Here is an 11,991-nt window from a genome sequence, read left to right as displayed (position 1 = left end):
CCTGGTGCTTGAGTTTTGTTGGTGGCTCTTGTGGGTGAGAATGGGCAGCTGGATGCGTTGTCAGGCTAAGGCATCTTCTGTTCGGGTTCTGTGGACACATTTTCCCATAATTCACCCTGACCCAAGGCCTAGAAAGGCTACACCTGATGAGGATGAAAGGACCCCTGGGATATACTCCCAGAGTATGGATGTGTTAGCATGGTTCTTAGACCTGGGGTCTAGCAATTGTAAAGTTGTTTTTATGGTGCTATAGAGACACATAAGCATGGACTTGAAAACTCTAAGTCTGTTGCCACTGGACCAACAGACCGTCATGTACACTGCAATGTAGAAATATGCTAGATCACTCATGCAACCCCAAGTTGTTACTATCTGATGACTGCACGTGGTCTACAATATTAGCCCTTGGTCTCGTTCTAGATCCTAGCACAAAAATAAGCATAATGTCTGTTTCTCTGGATCATATTCTCAGCAGAGAGGCCAAAGCTTTAATAGGACTGAGGAATGAATTGTCCTCTCACAGTGATATTCTCCCCAGAACAAGTTTGTGGGACATTGGCAGGACAATATTTGGGAATGCTCATGTTGTCTGTTTTCTGTACTTGTTCTTAAAAAATGTCTAAGGAAAACTTTCATCTTTCTAGAAGTTTTACTTAGTTCAAAAGAGAGACACAGCAGACTGTTAATTGAAGAATTGGAGAGGAAAAGAATATGAGTGGAGAGGAAAAGACACACCGGGCCATAAGCAGGAGAATTTGCATGTCAATATTAATGCACACTTGGGAACCAGATTTGCAAAAACAAAAGAATCAAAATAATATTATTTTTAGTAATTGCACAAACACCTGGGTCAGTTTTTAGGTGGTCAGGCTGAACACAGACATCAGCCTGTGATGACTATGCTAACTTTATATTATCCAATTTGCAGTCACTCCCCTGTTAACTACTTAACCTTACAACATTGCTTTGCAATAAAGGGGAAGAAAAAATAGTGATTGTCAGCTAACTGTTTTTCCTGACAAAAGGGTGTTGTGTTTTTAAAGATGGAGTTACTGTGATTTCCTGAAGATAGGCAAAGGGCAGTAACATATAGCCAGAGAGTGAGACTAAACACAAGATAAATAGGAAGATCAATTTTCATACACTTAAGTATCTAAAAGTGAATTTGTCAGTGAGGTAGTGTAACTGGATGTTATGGTGCCTAGGTCTGGATGTGAGTATAAACCTATAGAATTTAGCACCTTGGGTTAGGTCATCAAGTATAAAAAAGAAACCCATAAAAAGCAAGGACTTCACAGAAAAAGGTGAATGGAGGTTGTGTGCAGTAGAGCAGGAAAAGTGTCACAGGCTTCACCACAGGGCACCAGCAGGGAGGCTTAGATGTATATGGCATTGCCGGATATTGTTACTATTGAGTCTCCGTGTATTAGTTTGGCTCTTAAGATCAGCATTGCCTCAGGGCTGCTTTTGTTTACACCAGCCACTTACATCAACTCTGCTCAGTCACTCAGCAACCAAATAGGTGCAAAGTTGGTTTTGTCACCACATGCTGTTTAATGGGGCCCCATTCCTTTTGATACTTCAGTTTTGGCTCATCAAACCATTTTTTTGGATTTAGCTATTCAGCTAGAGATGCAAAATGTCCTCAACAATTCCATAAAAAACACTCAACATTTTCTATCAGCTTTCTGGTCCCTTATGTCACCTTTATCCAAGGTATAGCTACCTACACAGAATGCAACACAGAATAGTCCAGTGAACATATCCTCCAGTTCTTTTAAAATGATTGCATGCAAGTTATCTGGACCTGCTGATTTTTAAAATGTCTGGCTTTATTACCGTCTGTCTAAATGGACTCCTAAGATAGATTCTAGAAAAAAGGGTAGGAGGATTTAAAATGTTTTTCTTCTCACCAGAAATGTTCTGCATCCATATGGATTTTGATGTTAGTTTTGTTTAATCTGAGACGTTCTCCCAAGTACCACCTGCTTAATGTCTCCAGGACTTTTAAGTGAACATCTTTAGAAATGTCAAATATTTACATCTTCTGTTACTTAACTGTACAGCATATAAAGGTGCTTCAAAAATTCCATTACAGTCATTAAATACTGGTAGTTTCTACTATTCTGGAAACTGGGCAAAGTAAAATAGTGCTAAGATTCAAAAGACTTAGATAACCTCTCAGATTTTAAACAGTTGTAGCCTTAAAAATAATTCTTTTCACGTGAATTCACCAAAACAATACCTAAATGATTTTATGAAGACTTGATTCTTTAGTTCTTCCCAGTCTTTAAGGAGACCTAATTCTGAAAATCCATGCTTCACTGCTTCTTTAATTTGTAAGTTTTTAACTTTAGACTCATCAATTTAGCAAAAACTTGCGAGCACTACAGTTTAATCTGAAATATTGCTCTCAAGCTTATAGGTAAACCAGATGTTTAAACTCATTGCTTTTGATTTTCATCTAAAATGACCACAAAAATAGGAGAACACTTGATTTCAGAATACAGTTCGCATAGCCCCATAATTATAAGGAATCCTAGTCAAATGACCAGCTCTGGTAGCTGCTACATGCAATGTTTATATACACATTGAGGGTACGTCTAAACTACATGCCTCCGTCGACGGAGGCATGTAGATTAGCCAGATCGGCAGAGGGAAATGAAGCCGTGATTAAAATAATCGCGGCTTCATTTAAATTTAAATGGCTGCCCCGCTCTGCCGATCAGCTGTTTGTCGGCAGATCGGGGCAGTCTGGACGTGACACGCCGACAAAGAAGCCTTTCTTGATCGGCACAGGTATGCCTCGTGAAACCAGGTTTACCTGTGCCGATCAAGAAAGGCTTCTTTGTCGGCGCGGCGCGTCCAGACTGCCCCGATCTGCCGACAAACAGCTGATCGGCAGAGCGGGGCAGCCATTTAAATTTAAATGAAGCCGCGATTATTTTAATCGCGGCTTCATTTCCCTCTGCCGATCTGGCTAATCTACATGCCTCCGTTGATGGAGGCATGTAGTCTAGTCACACCCTGATTGATACTGGTACGATTAGAGATGCACCCTGCTTGAGAAGCTCACATCAAAATCTGAACTTCTGTTAAGCTCTCATTCTGATTTGATGTTTCAGCTCAAATTCCCTGTAGGTGGCATCTAAGGTGGAAATTTTTAAAGCTTCATATTTTTAATTCCTGCTTTCTGTTGTAAAAAAGGAGCATGACCAATTTAGTTAGTGGCTCTTTTATTTAAATACACAAGCTAAAAAAGGACTATTGATCAGATTGAGAGGAGTAAAAAGTGAGTGAAGCACATAAAATAATGTAGGAGCATACACTAACAAATGGTTCAGAGGGGTAGCCATGTTAGTCTGTAATAGAAAAAAAAGTACAAAACAACAACTAGTCCTGCAGCACCTTAGGGTACATCTACACTAGTCCCCTAGATCGATCTAGGGAGGCTAATGAGGGTGACCAAAATTGCAAATCAAGCCCGGGATTTAAATATCCTGAGCTTGATTTGCATGTTCCCGGCCGGTAGCCATTTTAGAACTTGACTAGCCTGAAGTAACTGCCCATGTCTACATGCGACAGTGAAACGGGATTCCGATTTAAAGCCCCTAAATCGAATTAGCTGGTTAACTTGATTGCAGGAGGGCTTGATTTGCAATTTCGGTCGTCCTCATTAGCCTCCCTAGATCTATCTGGGGGCTAGTGTAGATGTACCCTTAGAGACTAACAAAACATGTAGATGGTATCATGAGCTTTCGTGGGCACAACCCACTTCTGAAGAAGTGCACACGAAAGCTCATGATACCATCTACATGTTTTGTTAGTCTCTAAGGTGCTGCAGGACTATATGTTGTTTTTTAAGTTTATACTAGCAAAGAGTTTCTATTTGCTTGTGAGCTGATACAATGTGTAAGCTACTGTTCAGAAGCCAGTGTCTCTGCTGGCAAGTAATAAAGTCTTACTTTAGAAGAAAACATAGGAGTTCAAATGCACGTGCACGTACACACACAGTAGCATGGGGTGAATGTTCCTTTCTTAGCACAGCTCCAGCAGTCTGCTCCACCCTCTATAATCAATGTCTTATTTGGTCTTTGTCTTGCTTGAGTGAAGAACTATAAAACAACATTCTTTATTAGTGGGGTGACAATCTGCTCCACATGCTAACTTGTGTGTCAGATGAAAATCCATCAATGCTGGGGAGTCAAAGTTATAATCTAGTGCCTTTACAGAGACACCCCATCATAGAAGTTCTTCACATTGGAATCTGGACAGAAAATCAGCCAAGGTATGTGGTGTCCAGAAATGAGAAGGTCTTATTTCTAGAAAATTTTAATTGCTTTCACATTAGCAAAGAGTTAGAAGTTGCCAGTTTCAATTTTAAGTGTAAACCAAATGTTCACTGAGAATACTGTTTCATTATTAGAACTAAGCTGTTCGCAATTATAATATTCAATTAAATTACACCTTGCCAATTTCCCACCTGAATCTAATTCAGATAAGTGCCAAATAACTAGTTTTCAGCACCTATGTGTTTCTAAGATTTTATTCAGAAAGCAAGTAGAAATGAAGTTTAAATATATTAATATAAAAAGTGATTAAGTGTATGTGACTATTGCAAGATAAAAGGAATGCGGTGAGAAGTGCATGGAGAGCAATCAGGAAAAGGTTTTTATTAATGTTATCACAACCATCTTAGACATTACTAAAACTCTCACGTCTATAACGAAAGTTTAATAACTACAAGATTTGTGATTCTTGCAATTGTTCCTTTAGTCAAATTTGGCGTAAGAATCCAGTGCTGAAGACATGACATTGAATTACATTTTATATTGTAAGATCCTTGAACAATTTTTTTTCTGCTACTAGTAATATATCTGCTAAACTTATTGTCGGACTGGCTGTCCAACTGCTTGATGGTTTAAATGCCAACTTTCTTTCCCCTTAGAATACAAAGCTATCAAGTTGTCTGTAGCTCCTTTGGTACTGATCACAAGTGGTCTTATGCAAATGAAGCTTGGAAGCATTTTCTAGGGGCTTCCTGCTTCCTCCTTCCTGCCAAAAATCTGTGGTTTTGGCTTCAGTACCCCAACAATGTATTTTTGACCTATTGGATGAGAAGGAAATGGAGAGGTACTCAGTGAGGAGAAAGCCTAAGGAGGCACTGGGTGGGGAAGGAGTGAATCACAGGGAAGAGAAGAAAGCAGAAAGTGCAGGAGATGGAATGATAACTCAAGAGAGAACATGAGATAGTCATCAAATGGAGTAGGAATGGCTGCTGATTTTGTATGTATTAACTTTTTGCAGATTACTGTATCCGTTTTTTCCCATAGCAATGGAGACTGTATAATTACTGTTAACTGGCTTAGTGTTAACCTAGTGTATGTAACTTCATAGTGCTCTCTGGATTTCAGAGCCAAGAGAATGTGCATACATTTAATAGTTTACCTTAAGGTGGCTTTGATACTGTTTTGGGGAGGGGTTCGCCTCTCAAACATACCTGCACACAACTTCCCCGCCACCACTATTTCTCCTCTTGTAGCTTCAATATACCCAAAGACCAGGGTTTATGAGACTATCTAGTATATTTGTCTTGCTTACAGAATGTATAGCTATAGATAAAAACATAGATATACATGAGAGAAAGAGTACTCACATAATTGTTCATCATTTTAATTTTGACTAGAGCTGTTGATTGATTGTGATACAGGGGCTTGCTTCTTCAAAGCAAATTTTCCACAAAAAAAATTGTGTCTTAGAAAAGTGGTGAAAGTATTATTGCAAAAACTCCCTATTCTGACAGAAAAAAATAGATTATCTCCATATAATAGTTGCTATTTGAAGATATTGAAGGGAATGATTAGTAAATGTGTCACTTTATTATTGTAATTATCACTGAAAGCTTCAATATCATTTGCTATTTTACCTATTTGCTATTTGCCCTAAATATTTATTTAAAAGTGCTGGGAAGGGAATCCTCTACTCAGTGTTGGTATCCAGCAAAACTATGATACTAACTATTTATGTGGGTCATCAAAATGCGTATTATCAGAAATTATTAATGGTTACTAGGGATAGTGTTGGAGGTTTACATAGCTCTAGGAACCCTTTTGACTTCCTCCTTCACTGGTAATGAGAGCACAGTGAAAGACTCAAAGAAAAGAAACATAGATAGTAGAATTTGGTGATTAAAATTTTGACCTTTTACGCGTTTTCCAAAGGAGCCATTTTCTACATTTTTTGTAACTTTGAATATTATACTGATGAATGAATGCCTAATAAAGACAGTGTGAACCACAGAAAGCAACTTTTTCATTAGTACATGTCTTCTCAGTGAGGTAAAGATTTGACTGGGGAAAGGAGAAAATTATTTTGATGGTATTATAAAAAGATCCTCTTGTTTTTTACATGATCAGTAGTAACTGTCAAGCAGTACTTGCTTGCTTATCTGCTCTCATAATCCTTTACCTCAGGCTACTTCATACAGTTAATGAGACTAGATACAACACATGCATATTTGTACACAGAGGCAGAATTGCAGGACAGGACCCATTCTAATAATAGTCATTAAAATCAATGGAAATATTAAGTGCAATGAATTCAGATAAGACTCATGTTAAACAAGAAAATTAAATGACAGTGGAAATTAATAACTGCCACTTAAAATGTTAAAAAATGTATTTGTAGGTGAAGTTGGATAAATATTGACTCTGTGGGGTTATCTACTTTTAGTTGAAAAGAAAAGTAGTTTGGATATCCTGGTCTGGCACTCTCAGGACCTGAGCCAAAGTAAGGAGTTTGCCACACCAGGGAAGGTCAATTTTGCCCCTCTGCTGATGGACTCCAAGTTCTCCCATGGTCCATCAGCAGACCCGTATGGTCTCCTCCTGCCCCCAGACTCTACCGCTGCTAGGGCCACCAGGGCTCTCCTCTCTTCACTAGGGCTCTCTGATCCTGCTGGTCCATGGATGTTGCTGGACCAGAGAGTCTTGGACCAGAGAAGTTCAACCTGTAGGAGAATTCTAACTGAGAGAGTTTGGTCAGAAAGTTTATGTAAGCTAAAAGTTAGCTGTAAGTCTGATTTCTTGTATAACACAGGTCAAAGACAGACTGATTTAACTTCAAATTTCAAACAGCTGTACTGCATAAGGATACCAATGGTATATTTTAGCATTAACTATAATATAGATTGATTAGTGAAGAGAAAAAAAATTGAGATGTTTAAGCAAATAAACTATGTTACCAGAGTTGTAGTCAAAATGATACAGCTATGTTTGTTTGCTTTCCATAAGTTGCTTTGGGATTTCCCAAAAAATCCCAACTGCATAAAGTTTCTCCTGTGAAAACCCAAGCAATCCTGAGATGAAGAATCACTCCCAGGTTCCAGTATTTCATAGATCTTTCTCTATAGGAAGACAAGCTGAAAATAATTTGGCAGGTGTTCCTAGCACAATATATGTCTGTAGATAACCCACTGCGGGACACCCAAGGACCTGCACTTTGAAGTTAGCCTTCTGCTTCCCATGAACCATGCATACATAACACTTCTTTGAGGTTGTGACCTGGGACAGCTAGTTATCAGCTCCACAATATCTTCAGTCTAGTAGAGAATGGTATAACATGATCTGATGACTGCAAGTTGAAGCTAGACAAATTCAGATCAGCAATAAGGCATACATTTGACATAATCTCAGTTTATAGCACAGTTTACCCTTTTTATGCTTCAGGATGGGGGTAGTATTAATTTAGCATGGGTGGTGCGGGATTCTCCATTACTAAAATTTTAACCAAGATTGGATATTTTTCTTGACTTTGTCGTCTGGGAATTGTTTTGAGAAACTTCATGGCCTGTATTATATAGGGTTAGCTTAGCTGATCACTGTGGTCCCTTCTGATCTTGGAGAAAATGAATTTTCAGAAACAACAAGGAGTACAGTGGCACTTTCAAGATTAACAAATTTATTAGGGTATTAGAGCATCAGCTTTTATGAGCTATAATGCCCTCAAATGCTAGAGAAAGGGAAAAAATAATCTCCAGTTATCTGTAAATCTCTGAGTAGGTCATAGAGTACAAAATGTGTTAAGGATCATGAACATCAATGGCTGCCTGCCATATAAGCATTTTAAAACATTATTCCAGACATGAAATTCTGAATAGATTTTGTGTATTTTTCAGTGCACAATTCCTATACATTTGGTGATAATGACCAAATATTTTGACAAAGGTAATTCTATTTATGCTTCCATTTACTTTAGCTGAAGTTGTATGTGCTCAGCATCTCTGAAATCAATCTCCTATAGATTGATTAAATACCCTATTCAAATCCAATCCATCTCTGTCCGAAAAGAGCCTTATGATTCTACATCAGTATTCTTTTTTTGCATGTCCATATCATATCTTGGCTTCCAGAATTATTGGGGGGGGGGGAGATCACATGATTACAGATGTCAGGCTACCCTAGCAATTACCCTATGTGAAAATTACTTTTCTAGCCACACAAGACAGAAATAAGAAAATTATGTGTCTTTGTTTCTAGGAAGTTAGATAGAGTAGGACATAAAATGGCCAACAATGGAAACTATATATTGTTCGAATTTACACCCTTTGGTTTTGCTATGGAGTGGACAGAAACCTATATGTGGGAAAGGTGTTAGACGCATCCATGCAGCTTTGAACCTTTACAATAAAGTATTAGGTTATATAAAGCCAAGCCAAACAAACCATATGTTTTCAGACCAACAAGCTGGCCAGAGAGGTCATGCAGGGAAACTGTTTTCACCTTCTAAAAATCATTTCTGAAAAGAAAATCTTTAAGAGGTAAGCTACCTGTGACTTTATTTTTAAGGACAGTGAAACAACAGAGGGGGAAAAAAGATCCATGCTCATTGATAGCAATAGTACAGCATGCATAATAGAAGTAAAAGACAGACTGATTTAACTGATAGCATTTATGGACTGTGACAACACTGTATTCAACATTCCTCTCATTTCTCTGTAACTTACTACTGATTGGCTGAATTGCACCTTTAAAACAGTTGGCTCTATTAATTTACTATCCTTTACATGCCATGTTTTTGTTTTTTTCTCAATGGTGACAAACTGCAATATATTAAATGGATACATTCCACCTGATTCACTTTTTCAATATTATATTCTGAGTAAGTAGCTGTTAAAAGAGCTGATCTAGTCTTAAGATTGCTACTATTGACTAGGAGTGCACTGAACATGGAGGGGGGCATCTTTGCAATGAGGAACAAAGTGTTGCCAGCAAGAGTAAGTTTCCGGTCTAATACTGGGTTCTCTAAGTACAAAACACACTGCACAAGCATCTGTCAAACACAAGCAGTTTATTTCCTGACAGTTTTCTGCTGTACCCCTTAATTAAAAGAACAGAAAAGCAGCGTCTTACGTCCCTTCTGCAAGCTGGAGACTCCGTTTCAGCTGTGGACAAGCAGGAGGTTATCTAGGCTTCTGAGGCACTGGTACCAGAATGCGTCAGTGAAGTTCAAATTGCTATACTGTGGTGCAGCTTTAAATACAGTGTCTCTACCTTGTTTTGCAGTTTGGAAATTTCTGGGGGTTACGTATTACTTGCTAATGTATGGCTCAGCTGTTAACTAACGATCTGGTACTACTTGTCCTTTGACCTTGTTTACATGATCAGTACATCTAAGTAAACAAGATTGTTATGTGTTCCTGCCCTTATCTATAACTTGTTCTTCCTACAATGGCACCACCGCTTATCTTAAATGGCATGTGTTCCTAGAGGCTTGCTTTTGGCTTATCAGATATAGGGGAAGGGGAAATGCATGCCTCACCGCCCCTATGCTTTTGCACATACAAAATTATTCTGCAATTAACCCCTACACAAAGGTGCAAGTGTTTGCTTTGAGTCTCTCATATGGTGGTGCCATTTTTATAGGTGTACATAAGAAGCAAGAATAATGTTATTGTGAGGAATCATGATAGTGCCGTCTGTAATGTATTCATCTCCTAATGCATTTGTAGATCTGTTTATATATTTACAGTAGGTTTAGGATTTTTTGTTAAGGATATTTGAATAAATAAGTTTCATAAGACTTATTTCTATAGTCACCTATAATCAATGACTTTGTTTGTTTGTTTGTTTGTTTGTTTTGCTTGGTTGCTTGGTTGCGTGAAGAGGTAAAATCCAGAGCAAAAATTGCTATTCACATGTGAAAATGCAAACTTTATAATCTGTTTACAGTACCATATAAGCTGCAAAAAGAAATGAGGAAAGTTTCTTGAAATGATAGATAAATACAATTTAAAATAAAAGAGGAAAATAATTCCCTCCTTCAGCTCTTGCTCTAGAACTATTTTGAGGTAAATGAGAAGACTCCCTTTGTTCACTGGGGCTTGTCTTAGAATCTTCTTTGCCTAACAACAGCTATGCAGACATTGACAACTGAAGTGCCACCTGTAACAGCAAAGGCCAAATTCTACCTTGAGTTATATCTTTAATTCTGTTTAACTCAATATGGGTTCAGAAGTTTGCTCTTCAAGGCCAGCATTATACTCTGTTTTATGTATTTGATGGCAATACTGCCTGCTATAGGCGAAATACAGAATTGTGAAATCACATTTTCCCAGGTTATATATATTTTTAAAATCCCCTTTTAGGCACTTTCATGAAGAAATGTATTTAGCAAAATATGATGTGCCAAATTCACGTGCAACTCAGGGTTGTAGCCAGACACACATGTATTGCAGGCGCTTCTCATTTTCTTGTGTGTGTGTGTTTGCTAAGCAAAGTCTACTAATGAAACATTATTTGATTACAAGCGTGACTAACTTCACACAAAACTCTCTAAATGACCTTTTGACTAGTCTTGATTCATTGAAGCAGTAGACTTTGCCAAACTTAAAACTTATCTTCTATCCTGTATGAAACAGAAATGTCTCCTGTGAATTCATAGGAAAGGGAAGGTCAGGTCCTAAGGAGGGTCAGTCTGATCCTCCATACTTTCATTGCTCAGGTAGCATAGCTCCTTGAGGTTAAGAGTATCATTGGCAAACACCTGACTCTGTGAGGTATGGTGATTAACAACATGACTCTCTTTCTGCTTTTTCAGGTTTCACACAGAAAAAACAAAGGCATAGAAACCATCAAGAGCATTTATATATGAAACTGATTATCTCCATCTGCAGAAAATATTTTGAATGAAACTTCTTTAATAAAATTCACCTTAATGAGTTCAAAGATTTAGAACAACTTGCTCTCTGTATTTTACCCTGTTTTATTTTTTAAATGTAGTTCTGCTTTAGCATGTCTCTTTGTTTCTTCCCTCCTCTTTCAACAACAAGAAATTGTTCGAAATCTCAATACTACAGTACATTGCACAAATTGTTCCCTTTTTTGTGTCAAATCTTTGAACAGAGGCTTTCTACATGGGAAAGAGAGAAAGGGAGAACAATTTACCTCCTAAAAGCACATTTATGGAATTTTTCTTTCACAAGGCATCCATCTCCCCCATTAGAGTGATTAAAATCATTTTCATGTAATGCCAACAGGAGGATCATTGCTTTCCCTCAAAGAACTATTGTAAACACTTAATCCATTTTGTTTATATTATTCCCACTGTATAAGGTCTCTTTTATAATAATATCTCTGTCTCTGGGCTGGTATTGTTATGCTCCAAACCTTTATAGATAGAGCTTTCATCTTTTTCCAGTGTTTGTTTTAGAAAGGGATTATAATTGATGTTGAGTAGGTAGCCCTGAGTGCTAAAGCAACTAGGTTATCAGAACCCCAGCCCTTCCCCACACAATCAGTTATTTTTCCTTGTTAATTCAAATTCTTCTTAGCCTGACTTCTGCCCTTTTTCACATGAGAGACACGTTAATGCAGGAGTTTCTTCAAAGCTTGCTTCTAGATATAACACTTCTGTCATTAGCTTATGAAATTATGGATTACTTCAAGAGCAATTTCTTCAGAATCTCCTGTTTTACTGGTTACCTCAGTCTCA

The 11,991-nt window shown here is 37.9% G+C and overlaps 1 long non-coding RNA gene across 1 annotated transcript; it reads left to right on the top strand.

Moving 5' to 3' along the window:
• The first annotated feature begins 4,658 nt into the window (after window positions 1–4,658).
• On the top strand, window positions 4,659–11,300 carry LOC106731971 (uncharacterized). The gene is made up of 3 exons (XR_001368213.4): window positions 4,659–5,286; window positions 8,736–8,818; window positions 11,098–11,300. It is a non-coding gene; the product is annotated as an uncharacterized LOC106731971 (long non-coding RNA).
• The last annotated feature ends 691 nt before the right edge of the window (window positions 11,301–11,991 follow it).

The sequence above is a fragment of the Pelodiscus sinensis genome, chromosome 1 (genome assembly GCF_052426305.1).
Source record: "Pelodiscus sinensis isolate ZL-2025 chromosome 1, ASM5242630v1, whole genome shotgun sequence".
Lineage (NCBI taxonomy): Eukaryota > Metazoa > Chordata > Testudines > Trionychidae > Pelodiscus > Pelodiscus sinensis.
Note: the sequence above shows the minus strand (reverse complement) of the source record. Positions and strands in the feature narration are given on the sequence as shown.